The following is a 14,700-nucleotide window of genomic DNA, read 5'->3' as shown; positions in this document are numbered from 1 at the left end:
TCTCTTGCGTCCTTGTGTCCGCTTTAACCCCTTCAAGCTAACCCGTCGCGATGGCTCCATGACTTAGTCCTTTCTCTAGGACAACTGCCGTGACAAAACCACGACACTGACCGTAGTCCGGCCAGGACTCTCCTGATAAAGAGAGAGACTTCAATGTCTTCAGAATATCGCCGAAAGGCGAGTGCTGAAAGATGTCCGCGGCAGTAAACTCCATGATCGGCGCCCAATCGGATTCGATCTGCAGGGGCGCGGAGGGTTCGGAGTCCGGCTCCATGGAGTCACGAGTCTCGCGGAGTGCGGGGCTGGTGTTCGGCTCAATCACCATTGGGATCGCAGCCCCCGAGGCGGCGTCCAACCGCCCATCCTCGATCGGCGCATTTGGCTCCGAATTAAGGGTCGAAGCCGATGTGGGTGCGGCCTCCAGGGCACTGTTCGGCGGCAGAGCTAGATCATGCTCGTCAGTGCGGCGCGCTCGGCAGTGGCTCGAATCCATCAAAGATCAAGTCCCCGTGGATGTCAGCCCTGTAGTTTAAACTTCCAAATCTGACCTGACGGCCAGGGGCGTAGCTTTCGATCTGCTCTAGATGGCCAAGTGAATTAGCCCGCAGTGCGAAGCCGCCGAAGACGAAGATCTGTCCGGGGAAAGGTCTCACCCTGGACTGCATCGCCATTGATGATCGTAGGAGCCATCGAGCCTGACGGCAATGACATAGAGGAACTCTCAATGAAAGCACCAATGTCGTGTCAAAACCGGCGGATCTTCGGGTAGGGGGTCCCGAACTGTGCGTCTAGGCCGGATGGTAACAGGAGGCAAGGGACACGAAGTTTTACCCAGGTTCGGGCCCTCTCGATGGAGGTAAAACCCTACGTCCTGCTTGATTAATATTGATGATATGGGTAGTACAAGAGTAGATCTACCACGAGATCAGAGAGGCTAAACCCTAGAGCTAGCCTATGGTATGATTGTTGTTGTCTATGTTGTCCTACGGACTAAAACCCTCCGGTTTATATAGACACCGGAGAGAGTTCGGGTTACACAAAGTCGGTTACAATGGTAGGAGATCTGTATATCCGTATCGCCAAGCTTGCCTTCCACGCCAAGGAAAGTCCTTTCCGGACACGGGACGAAGTCTTCAATCTTGTATCTTCATAGTTCGGGAGTCCGACTGAAGGTATAGTCCGGCCATCCGGACACCCCCTAATCCAGGACTCCCTCAATCCCTCAATGGGATTGCACAACAACATCTCCAAGATGATCTTCCTCGAGAACTACAAGTCCCTCGACGACAACTACATTGGTGCTCTCAAGGCGGAACAAGAACTCATGAAGGCCAAACTTTCTCCACCCCAAGCTCACTTCGCGATGACCAAGCTCCGTGAGAATGAGCATGAGGCTAGTACCACCACGATGTCCAAGCCCGACGAGCTCCAAGACGATACTCCCAAGTTCGACGCCATCCTTCTTTGTGGCATTGACGATGCCGAGTCCTCCATGACTCTTTTTCAAGACAGTGCGGCGACGAGTACGACTACGGAGACCCTCAAGGACCATGCTTTGGAGGCGAGCGACAAGGTGGCGAGCAAGGATGATGCTTCCATCTTAGGAGGCGAGAGTGATGATGTGCCATCTTCGGCCTTCATCCATGGCGACGACGATGAGATGGTTGAGCATGGGATTTTCCCTTTGACCACGGCAACATTTGATGACTTGAGTGACTTTTGCCACCATATTGAGAGTGAGAGTGACTTCACCACTAGCCCCATATATGATGTGTTGCATCAATTCCCATGTGAGGAGAGCCACAACCCCCACCACTTGAGTGAGATGAGTGACTCCACCATACGTGAGATTGAGTGCACCTATTTTGAGGGAGTGCGTGAACCACCACATAGAGAGAGTGAGATAGTTGATAGGTCATGCGAGGCCACTTTCAACACTAACGACTTGACCTCTACCTCTATTGTGTCTTCTCATTTGGTGCTAGGTCCCATCTATGATGACGCGCCGATTCACGACGACTACGTCCTACCTTTGGACAAGACGATGGCCATGGTGGAATATGAGGCACCCCCACATGGTTCCATCAAGATGAAGATGACCACCATTTGGTCTTTCCCACCTCACCTACACCACTTGAGTGGAATGAACAAGGTAACATAGGTGAAGGTGATGCTCTAGTCCCACTAGTGGACATTCATGACATTGATTGCTTGCATGATGCTGATCCCCCTATTGACATACTTCATGCTAGTATGATTTCCCCATGCGATGATTTACCCATTTATGATGAGTATGATGATTGCCATGTGGAGTCTTTTAGTTGTGATGCCATGTTACATAGGATTTCTTGTGCTAATTCTCTCGGTCACATCATGTTTGCCAATCCACTTGACTTGTCATATGCTATGCATGAGATCAATCATATGTCGTATTTGCAATCTCTTCATAGTGACTATGCATATGCTATTAAAATGAACCCAATTTGCACATATGGCATAGATGACACGCCTATGGTTATTGGAATTTGTTTCTCTTGTGATGATATTGACATGCTACCTTTGCATCATTTATCTCATATGCCATGCCATGACCACCTAGCTTCGGATATGCATTGTTTTGGATGTTGTCCATTTTCTCCATATGATGTTTTCAACATTGCTCATGAGGAGACCCCCATAGTTTCCTCTTACATGTTTGGAGATTTTGATCACTCCCATCCATTGCATGATCCCAATACTTATGTCCACAATATGCTTCCCATGAATAAACATGCTATTGATGTGCCATATACTTGTATGCTCAATTTGCATCCCCTTCATGTTATACACAATAACTATTCTTTCATGATGGATGACATGTTCTTATACCATGCATCAAACTTCTTTGAGCAACGCTTATCTTGTGCTAACTTTCATATGCACATACACATCATGATGAATGATGTGTACATTTACCACACACACAATTTCTTCCGTTTGTGTCTCTTTTGTGTATTTACCCATGAATTCTTGTCAACCTCGCAATCCCACGAGTTGACAAAATGAGCTATATAGAGCAATGATGACTTGGGATCCCATGGATTGTCTTTCCCACCGCTCTCTTCGCGCAAAGACTTCACGCAATTCTTCTACATGACCCTCTCTTGGCTATGGGTTATTGTCCACTACATATTATATGCCCATCTTTCCATGTTCACTTTGCATGATGTGCTCATTACTATGCTTTTGCCATGCATTCGTGACCCATGCTTTGCATTACACATGATGATTGATTCTCATACTTGTATGTGTATTTGCAAGCTTGGTGGAGAGATTTCTTGTTATTGCCATGTTTGCTTTGTGCCCCATGCCTATGATGATACTATGATCTTGCTTCGTGCTCATGCTTGCGATATGTCATGTACATTGCCTATGACTATTATTTGCTCACATGACATGATTGCCATGCTTTCCTCTAGTATGTTGCATCTTTGCACTACTAGCTTGCACAACTTGATTCCTATGATTCCTTGCCTTGTTGCATCACCAATGATTCATACTTGCTCACTTCATGCGGTTGATGACAACCATTTACTTGCTTGTACCCATGATATCTTTGCTTGTGCTCAATTTCTGCGATTATATGCCATGTCACAATCCTTTGTCACACCATATGCTTTGCATGATGACGACACTTGTTTGGTGAATCGCCTCTTGAATGCTTGGTTTTGCACTAACGCTAACCAAATTAATTTTCCAAGTGTTTGTTGTCCTTGCTCATTTTGAAGGAATCCCAAGATGGTGCGACATTGGAGAGTGCCCACTTCAAGCTTGAAGATGACGACTACTTGGTGAACGTCCACCCCTACACGGCGAAGCCATCTCTTTCCCATGGTGATTTGGTTTTTGATCCGAGGTTGGATCTTTCCCAAGGGAGGGGAGATGATGCAGAGCATCCTACGGACATCACCATGTCAAGAGTACATTTGGCAAGTGACACGTGCGACCTCTACTTCACATACATAAAGGTGAATCATATCCTTTACACGTGCTCACTTGAACCCTTCGAGGATGGTATACTACTTGACACTTCTCCCGTGTGCATGCATAGGTATTGTCGGAACACTGCGGACGACGTGGAGGAGTGCAAGCGCCAAGGAACACCTACACCATCCGCGAGGGAAGCATGGAAACGAAGACGCAAGAAGAAGATCTGTCGAAGAAGCTCCAGCCACCGGAAGACCGGTCGGGACCGGACGTCTGACGCCTGAAGATCCACCGGACAACTGGTCCAGACCGTACGACCAGTGTCCCTGCACCCGAGCCAAACGAGCGGACGTCCGACGCCACCGGACGACCGGTGACCGGACGACCGGTCCAGACCGGAAATCCGCTACACCAGCATCCGAGCCAGAACAAGCGGACGACCGGCCCCTACCGGACGTCCGGCCGCCCACGAGCCACCGGACGATCGGTCCCCAGCGGACGTCCGGTACCTGGCTGTATCCAGTTGCGGGTTGAGGCCCATGTATCCCTTCGCTTCACTCCCATTTGCACTAAGACTATAAATAGACCTCTCCCTCCTCCTTTCTAGGGTTAGCGTTGGTTTAGCTCATTTGAGAGATAGAGCTATGCTCATCCATATCAGATCTCCTCCCTGCGAGAGACTGCGGCCTCTTCGGAGAAGATCCCTTTGGATTCAAGCCCCCTTTCTAAGGGAAGACCACCCCGTGGATTCAAGACCTCCTCACGGAGAAGACCGGCTACCCTTGTATCGTCCTTAGTTGTCCGTGGATCGTGTATCTTCTCTTATGTATTCGAGGATCTAGCGCATGTGTGATCATTCTTGTTGGTTTGAGTGTTCTCTTGTGCTCCCCTCGTGATTTTCCCCTCATTTTCCTCCTCGCGTTCTTCACGTTCTTCGCGGGATCCGCTACTTTCGTGAAAGATCGGGCCACTAGGGTTCTACCCTACATCACTTCTCCCCGCCTGAGACTGCCGCCACTATTGCCATGGCCGACGTCTTCCTCACACCCACCGACCACCCGTGGCCTAGGACCGTGTCCAGGAGCCCCGACACGTCCCTCTGCTTCGTCCATGCCCAAGAACGTGAGCTCCGTGCCACCTCATCGACCGAATCGACCTCATCCCCCCACGGCCGCTGCCGGTGATCTTCTTTGGATCCGGCGACGTCTGCTGCTACTAAACCATCGTAGGGCCCCCTTGTGCCTTCCCAGCGAGCCACCATTCCTCTCTGTTCTCTTCTCCTCGCACCAATGTTCTTGTAGTTGTTGTCCCGTATGTGCCCGAGCCCATCACCGCAGGAGCTCATCGCCGGCGAGCTTCCGGCGACCAAATGGTCCTGCGCCAGTGCTCGTTTAGCTCGCCCGTGCGCGTAGGACCTCGCTAGCCCTTTGCCTCACCCATTTGCGCGTTGCTGCTGTTCCGCCATCGCCGCGCTCCAGCCTTCGCCACTCGTTGTCATAGCGATCAACTCCGGCCACCCCATGGCCAGCCACCGCCAACAATCGATGTGCGGCGAGGCGCACGTTCGAACGAGCTAAGCCGCAGTCCTGGAGACCCCATGTGCGTGATTCCAGACCGCCTCCCGACGAGCACCGCTGCGTTCGGGCTCGCCGAAGCAACTCTGGCAGCCGGCGCTGGCGTAGCGCCCACGTGGCACGCCCTGTGCCACTGACTAGTGGACCCAGTGGGTCCGTTGACCGGCTTGACCCGGTCAACCATGTTGACTGAGCACCTCTAGGTCACTGACATGCGGGCCCCGTAGTTTAAATCATTTTATAAATTAATCAAACTGCTAATTAATTCTATTAATTACTCTAGTAGTTTAGTCAGTCACTGATAGTGGGTCCCACTAATTAATTAGTTAACTTAATCTGTTGTTTAAATGTCTCTGTGTATGACTGATGGGCCCCACCTGTCAGTTTGACTAGTCAGCAGGTCAAAGTTGGTTGCTAACATCACTCTGACCTCATGCTGAAATCATTATTCCCTTTTCTGTCAGATTTAATAATTAAAATAATTTTCAAGATATGTTCAAAACTTTGGAAATTCATATAAAATAATCGGTATCTCGGATGAAAATAAGTTATATATGAAAGTTGCTCAGAAAAATGTAACAAATCCGAATATGCAATCCATTGATCTGTCACATGCCCCCTGGCATGATGAACATAGAACTTCCCCCCTCTTTTCATCTCTTCAAAAAATGCCAAACGTTGGGAAAACTCCTCCGGATGTTTCCCTCTCCATCTACAACGTGTAGTACCGCGTTAGAACACCCCTAGCAATGCTTATTGTCATGTCATGCTTAGTGTTGCACTTGCTTGCTTTATGTACATTGTTCCCCCTCTTCTCTCCGATAGACCTCGAGACCATTGTCGATGACACTGTGATCGACTACATCGACGACAGCGCTTCTTCCTTTTTAGCAGAACTTCCAGTCAAGCAAACCCCCTTGATCATTCCGATATCACCCATCCTCTTACTCTTATGCTTGCACTAGAACTGCTACTGCTTTTGTATGATCCTATTCTGATGCATAGCTTGATTTTGTAACCTGCTCTTGTACCTTACCTGCTTATCCTAAACTGCTTAGTATAGGTTGGTTAGTTATCCATCAGTGACCCCTAACCTTGTCCCTGTTGCCCCTGCTGGATTACCAGGTGACTCGATCAACGTGATCGACGTCTAGAGCCTGACACAGCACATCACCTCACCCCTTTAGTTGTATGACTCTGCAAAGCTACTATCGAATGCTGATGGTGATACCTCGTAACACACTCCTGATGATAACCCTGTAGTGTAGTTAATCGGTCGTGGTCATCTAGGGTGATTCCTCTTTCGCCACTCCTGATATGACTCTCTCGTGCAACACGTCAAGCATGAACGTCGAGGGTGATTCCTCCGAAGTTCACCTTGACGATTACATTAAGTGGATTCCATTAAGGGTGATTCCTCAGATTCCCTTTGATGCCATGGACACACGGTTACTTGACTTTACACGAGACCATGATGACATCGGGTCAGCCCTGAGGGGTACTCGCGAGTGATGTGAAGTCGGGTTGACCTGGAGGGTACCCGCAAGATAATTACGAGGCACGGCCGAGCAGGTAGACTGCCCTAGAGAGAGGGTTGGGCCTGGCCCTTGCCGTATTTCCTCGAGACGGGGCGACAGGAGCACTGATCGTCACTGTGCGCTCCCAAGTCACTAACAAGATTGGGTATTTTATCTAATTTGGTCGTTGACCTATACGCACTATCCTTCACGCGAGATAAGTTTTTGGGCAATCAGTGTCGTATGTATCAGCCGAAGCTCTTCAGACGTCAACGGTTTAGTGGGGCGCGTCCGGGTGGCCCACGTAAGTACCTGGCTTGTTTAAGGAGGTTGACAGGACTGACACCAGCCGCGTTCGCAGCAGGATTGCAAATGGCGATTGGCCCATGATCCCATCACATTTAGGATGTAAACCAGCATGTTGGCCTCTCTGTTAAGCCTAGGTGGGGCTAGGACGTGTTGATCTTCTAAGGCCGGGCATGACCCAGGAAAGTGTGTCCGACCAGAGATGATTGAGTGTGTCGAGTAATGTGGTGCACCCCTGCAGGGAAGTTAATCTATTCGAATAGTCGTGTCCCCGGTAAAAGGGTGACTTGGAGTTGTATCCGAATCTATACAAGAACTAGATACCGAGATGTAAATGGGAAATGATAGCTCCGGGATTGCTTTCTCACAAGGAGTCGAGGAAGGATCTCTGGGCGTTAATACTACACCATGTTTGCTTAATAATATGCTATTCTGTACTCTTCTAAATGCTGCAAGATGCTTGAAGATGCTAGTCTTCGATAGGCTAGACTTTCCCCTCTATTCTGGCATTCTGCAATTTAGTCCATAGATACAACTCATTCCTTTGATAGTGATGCATACTTAGAATAGTTCTAATGTAAGTCTTGCGAGTACTTTGGATGAGTACTCACGGTTTCTTTGCTACCTCTTTTCCTGTATACTTGGTTGCTGCGATCAAATGACGGATCCTCGGAGCCAGACACCACCACCGGCGACTACTTCTACTACCCCGAGGGTGCCTAGTACTATGTGGAGTTTGCCGATGACCAGGTGTAGTTAGGAGGTGTTGGGGAACGTAGCATGCAATTTCAAAAAATTTCCTACGCTCACGCAAGATCTATCTAGGAGATGCATAGCAACGAGAGGGGGAGAGTGTGTCTACGTACCCTCGTAGACCGAAAGTGAAAGCGTTTGACAATGCGGTTGATGTAGTCGAACTTCTTCTCGTTCCGACCGATCAAGCACCGAACGTACGACACCTCCGAGTTCTGCACACGTTCAGCTTGATGACGTCCCTCGAACTCTTGATCCAGCAAAGTGTCGAGGGAGAGTTTCGTCAGCACGACGGTGTGGTGACGGTGATGGTGAAGTGATCCGTGCAGGGCTTCGCCAAAGGACTATGATAATATGACCGGAGGCGTAAATTGTGGAGGGAGGCGCCACACACGGCTAACAATCATTGTTGTCTGTTCTAGCAGTGCCCCCATCATATATATAGGTTGGAGGGGAGGAGAGGAAGCCAAGGGGGTGCCCCAAGTAGGAGGAATCCTACTTGGGTGCTTCCCAATTCGGCCTCCCCCCTTTCTATATCCATCCAGAGGGGGAAGGAAGGAGGAGGGAGGAGGGAAGGAAGGGGGAGGCCGAATCCCTCCCCTTCCTTTCTCGCTTCTCCTCTTTCCTTCCCCCCTATTTTGGCCTACATGGGGCGCACAAGCCCCTTAGGGGCTGGTCTATCCCCCTCTTGGCCCATTAAGGCCCATGTAGTTGCCGGGGGGATGCCCGAAACCCTTTCCAGTGACCCGATATGCACCCGGTACCCCCGGAACACTTCCGGTGTCCGAATATCATTGTCCAATATATTAATCTTTACCTCTCAACCATTTCAAGACTCCTCGTCATGTCTGTGATCTCATCCGGGACTCCGAACAACATTCGGTCACCAAATCACATAACTCATATAATACAAAATCGTCATCGAACGTTAAGCGTGCGGACCCTACGGGTTCAAGAACTATGTAGACATGACCGAGACACCTCTTCGGTCAATAACCAACAATGGAACCTGGATGCTCATATTGGTTCCCACAAATTCCACGAAGATCTTTATCGGTCGTACCGTAATGACAACATATGTTATTCCCTTTGTCTTCGATATGTTACTTGCCCGAGATTCGATCATCGGTGTCTTCATACCTAGTTCAATCTCGTTATCGGCAAGTATCTTTACTCGTTTCATAATACATCATCCCGCAACTAACTCATTAGTCACATTTCTTGTAAGGCTTATTATGATGTGCATTACCGAGAGGGCCCAGAGATACCTCTCCAATACTCGGAGTGACAAATCCTAATCTCGATCTATGCCAACCCAATAAACACCTTCGGAGATACCTATAGAGCATCTTCATAATCACCCAGTTACGTTGTGACGTTTGATATACACAAGGTATTCCTCCGGTATCCTGGAGTTGCATAATCTCATAGTCGAAGGAATATGTATATACATGAAGAAAGCTATAGCAATAAAACTGAATGATCAACATGCTAAGCTAACGGATGGGTCTTGTCCATCACATCATTCTCCTAATGATGTGATCACGTTTTTCAAATGATAACACATGTCTATGGTTAGGAAACTTAACCACCTTTGATTAACGAGCTAGTCTAGTAGAGGCTTACTAGGGACACAATGTTTTGTCTATGTATCCACACATGTATCAAGTTTCCGGTTAATACAATTCTAGCATGAATACCAAACATTTATCTTTATATAAAGAAATATAAATAACAACTTTATTATTGCCTCTAGGGCATATTTCCTTCAGTGTCCCACTTGCACTAGAGTCAATAATCTAGTTCACATCGCCATGTGATTTCACTACAACAAAAACCCACCTATAACAACGCATATCTAGCAACGAAAGTCGAGATGCTTTGAGTTAAACAAACCTCCCACCTCCCCACGAAGGATAACCTCCCTGTATCCACCTCGGTCCAAATATCACGCAACCAACACGCAGCCAAGCAGGAAAAAAAGAACCCAATCTCTTATCTCCCCACCACCTCTCTCCCCGATTCACATCTCCCACACGAGCTCCACCACAACGCCGCTGCCGCCGCCGCCTCTGATTTGAGGAAACTCCGGTGCTCCCCTTCACCACGCCTCACCAGCTCGTCCCCCCTCTTGTTCTCCTTTGGCCCCGCCCCAACCCCCACCGCCACGACGTCCTCCACGCCTCTGCACGACGCGACGGTTCATTGTTGTAGCTCATGTGCTCGGCCTAGCAATCCCACTTCCACACACGATCGGCTACCGGCTAGGCTCGATGGCGCTGTTCCACCTTGGCTACCTCGACTCCAATGTGACGGTTCAGTAAGGCACCTCTCCCCTCTGCTCTTGCCCTACCGCTGCTTTGTGGCATGGCATCTTGCCATGGATAATTCTTTGCCGGCCATTACGACAATGATTAATGCTGCCTTATCACTTGCCTGATCCGCCTTTGTGGGTGCTGGCTTGCACCGACAGCCACACCACTCCATGGTTTGTATTCCTCACTATTCTCATATGTGCACAGAAATACTGCTACCTAGGGGTAATTCAGTCATCTGGGTGTACGCATACAAGTGATTCACCACATGGCTGTATGTGTTGATTCAGGAAAATGTGTGCGTTCTCTTTTTCTAAATAGTTCTATCTTGTGATACATTAGATTTTAATTTTTCATGTAGCTATGTGTGTGGATAATTAATTAATATATCCATGAAGATGATTCGACTGTCAATTGAATAAGTTGATAGTATCTCTGGATATCCTAGCTGTTATTTTCTGACTATTTATCAAAACCATTCCTTCTAGTATCATTTAATAGGTGACCACTATTATGTACAACATCATGATCTTTTTCGAGAAAGAAAACAAATATCTTCTTATCGGTGTTATGAAACCTTACTGATTTCCTTGTAATAATCTATGAATAAGCCCCACATGCATCTCTACGTCCTATTATTTCTCTCTATCTTTATTTTATAATCCTTAATTTCATCTCTCCTTGCTAGTTCTGAAATTGACTTCGCATCAGCCAACATTTGTCTGTTTATTCTTTCTCTTAACACGTAAATCCTCAGGTTCAGAATGATGATACTAGCTAGTGCTTATGGTATGACTTATGATCCACTGATTTAGATATGTAAAACTTAAATGTTCTTGCAAGTACTTATGAAGCGAATCCATCATTCTTTGCAGTGCCAAAATTTCTTACATATTCATCTTTGGGAGAAAGATCAAGGCATATAGTGGGCTACTTCTGCAAAAGGAGGTACGACTGCATGATTCCAGCTGGCTAGTAAACGTGTAGGTGATTTACATGACATTATCTGCAATGTAATTTAAAAACCGAGGTTGAAAACGTTTGTGTATTCATAATTCAGATTTGTCTTATTCCCAAGCATCTATATAAATTAAAATCATGTGAAAACATACTTGTTATCATTTAATAGAACCACCTGATTTAGCTTTGTGGGAATTATGTTCTCTCAACCTAAAAAGCACGGACACAGGGACGAAAGACGGGGATACGCATACAAGGACACGGGATACATCATTTTTCAAAAACAGTCGTTCGGGGATACGGTGAGTATATATAAAATAAATAAGAAATATACAGAGTCAAAACAGAAAAAACAATGAGAAACTGCTGGGTCTGGATCCCACAGAGGATAGTTCGTATCTACGAACACCAGGGACCAGGCTGTCCTTTGATCTCACCCACGGACGGGTGGCCCCGGGGGTGGCGCTCCTGGATGCCATGCTCCCTAGAAACAAGTAGAAATCATTCAAGCAAGCACAACACGGGGAAGCAATTAGCAGCCTCTCAATTGAAGGAAATCATGTCACAAAAGATGAAGAGGTTGAGGAGAGGCTGCTGGCCTTGGGGTTACCTACTCGAGTGTGGTTGCCTCCGGGAGGAGAAGCTGCTGGGGGCGGTGGTCGAGTCCAGGTGGCGGCGGCGCGTTCGCTGCTTGTTAGCAGCAGGTCGTTCGTTATGTGGCGTGCGTGCGTACGAGAGTTTGTATTGTGCCGAGACTATTATTGGGCCTCCCGAGTCCCTCAACGTATCCCAGCCGTATCGATGCTTTTTTCTATTTTTTTAATTCAAGAATCATCGGATGCTGCGGGATACGTGTATCCCAGCTTATCCAGGCGTGTCGCCGTATCCCGCTGTACTAGGACATCAAATCGGCAGATTTTGCCGTATCCATGCTTTGTAGCTCTCAACTTCAAGTACTTCTGTAAATTTTAAAATCTCTACATTTATATGTATTGTTTTGAGAACTGCAGATCTTTGTTTGCAATCAAGGATGCTATATTTGTCGATGTACATAGTTTTTGGCGTGTACCTCACTGTATCTTCATTATATTCTTTGTAAGGTTTTTAACTCGTTTAACATAAGGACGCTCTTTTCAAAAGGCCCTCTTTTCTCCATCTATATAGCATAGTGCTATGGCTGGGACTGTAAAAAGTGATCAAATTATGATATTTCATAGCTCTTTAGAGGTGATGATATATGTTGGATGACGAAACAAGGATATTGTTCTGGTGCTTGCTTCGACTTGGGTGTTCAGAGAAGTGAAACTTTAACTAATCTGTTCAGGGAAGCAACATATTGCATTTAAAGTGAAGCTTCCTCTATGATATGGAGATGCAATCATCCATCTAAAGACAAGGTATGCTCATTTCTCTATTGTGTGAATTCAACATGGCTGAGCAACAATTTATTTGCTCATACTTTTTTCAATATTAATGCTTATTGTAGTTCTTGCTTAGCTTGGGAAATCCAAAGAAGAATGTTGCCCTTGCTACACTCCAGAGTACTGACCTATAATATAAAACAAAAAACTATGGGTGTTGACTTGGTACTCCCTCCGGGAGTAACTGTTTCTTGGTTGACATAACCACTAAAACAAAATTATTAGTCATATAGTAAGATTAACTATCACATGTCCTCCAACCTTTATATGTCGCTCTTTTGTTTAAATTTTACTTCCCTGTTAATTGATTTTCTTTGATGGTACCTTGCTATTCTCATTTCTTTGTTGTTGTAGATTGCCAAGATAAATCGATGATGCATGGCTCAGAAGTTGATTACAAGATCGAGAAGGTGGCTACTACTAGATAGTTTCAGATTATGTTTTGGAATGTAATTTTTAGGGTCATGTTTCAAACACTGTGTGTTTAGATGGCTGAGTCGTTCAGTGCAAGGTTGAGAATCAGACTATTACTAGATAGTTTCACATATTGTAATCTGTGTATCATGTTCTTTGTAAAGCAATAAAGTTGATTTAATATATGTGACCTTTCTCATTGTTATGTTTGTGTCTCCTATGCATTATCAACATTAATGCAATAAGTTCTGGATGCTAATATACAAAATACCATTAATTGTCCAAGCAATACGATAATACTTCTAGGCATTACAATGATCATTTTCTAGGCTAGCCACCAACGCATATGAAGTGTTGTTGTGCTCTAGCTCTTACAACACTTATTTATGCCGTTTACCAACGCATGTATATATGTTGGTGTAGACCTTTGCAACGCCACCAATGGCAACACATTTTAATCCGTTGGTGTAGACCTTTGCAATGCTTATATGGACATACAACAACACATTGATGCGTTTCCAAAGGGGGGTTCTTGTTGTAGTGTTTAACACCAATAGTTCACATCTTTATGTGATTAATACCCGTAGTTCACATCGCCATGTGACCAACACCCAATGGGTTTACTAGAGTCAATAATCTAGTTCATATCGCTATTTGATTAACACCCAAAGAGTACTAAGGTGTGATCATGTTTTGCTTGTGAGAGAATTTTAGTCAACGGGTCTGCCACATTCATAACCGTATGTATTTTGCAAATTTCTATGTGTACAATACTCTAAACGGAGCTACTCTAGCTAATTGCTCCCACTTTCAATATATATCCAGATTGAGACACTGAGTCATCTAGATTAGTGTCAAAGCTTGCGTCGACGTAACCCTTTACGACGAAATCTTTGTCACCTCCATAACCGAGAAACATATCCTTAGTCTTCTTTGGTAACTAAGGATAATTTTGACCGCTATCTTGTGATCTACTCCTGGATCACTATTGTACCCCCTTGCCAAACTCATGGTAATGTATACAATATGTCTGGTACACAGTATGGCATACTTTATAGAACCTATGGCTGAGGCATAGGGAATGACTTTCATTCTCTCTCTATCTTATGCCATGGTAGGGCTTTGAGTCTTAATCAACTTCACACCTTGCAACACAGGCAAGAACCCTTTCTTTGACTGATTCATTTTGAACTTCTTCAAAAATCTTGTCAAGGTATGTGCTTTTGAAAGTCCTATTAAGCGTCTCGATCTGTCTCTATAGATATTGATGCCCAAAATATAAGTAGCTTCACCGAGGTCTTTTATTGAAAAACTCTTATTCAAGTATCCTTTTATGCTATCCAGAAATTCTATATCATTTCCAATCAAAAATATGTCATCCACATATAATATTAGAAATGCTACAGAGCTCCCACTCACTTTCTGGTAAATACAGGCTTCTCCAAAAGTCTGTATAAAACCATATGCTTTGATC

General features: G+C 46.0%; 1 long non-coding RNA gene across 3 annotated transcripts; it reads left to right on the top strand.

Annotated features, from left to right (window-relative positions):
- The first annotated feature begins 10,968 nt into the window (after positions 1-10,968).
- LOC125541655 lies at positions 10,969-13,388 on the top strand. 3 transcript variants are annotated; one of them, XR_007297614.1, is made up of 3 exons: positions 10,969-11,379; positions 12,716-12,788; positions 13,167-13,388. It is a non-coding gene; the product is annotated as an uncharacterized LOC125541655 (long non-coding RNA). The 3 variants fall into 3 exon arrangements; XR_007297616.1 differs by having other exon boundaries at positions 12,617-12,788; XR_007297615.1 differs by having other exon boundaries at positions 12,609-12,788.
- Positions 13,389-14,700: the final 1,312 nt, after the last annotated feature.

Source organism: Triticum urartu, chromosome 2, assembly GCF_003073215.2.
Source record: "Triticum urartu cultivar G1812 chromosome 2, Tu2.1, whole genome shotgun sequence".
Lineage (NCBI taxonomy): Eukaryota > Viridiplantae > Streptophyta > Magnoliopsida > Poales > Poaceae > Triticum > Triticum urartu.
This window is presented reverse-complemented; position numbering and strand designations above follow the sequence as displayed.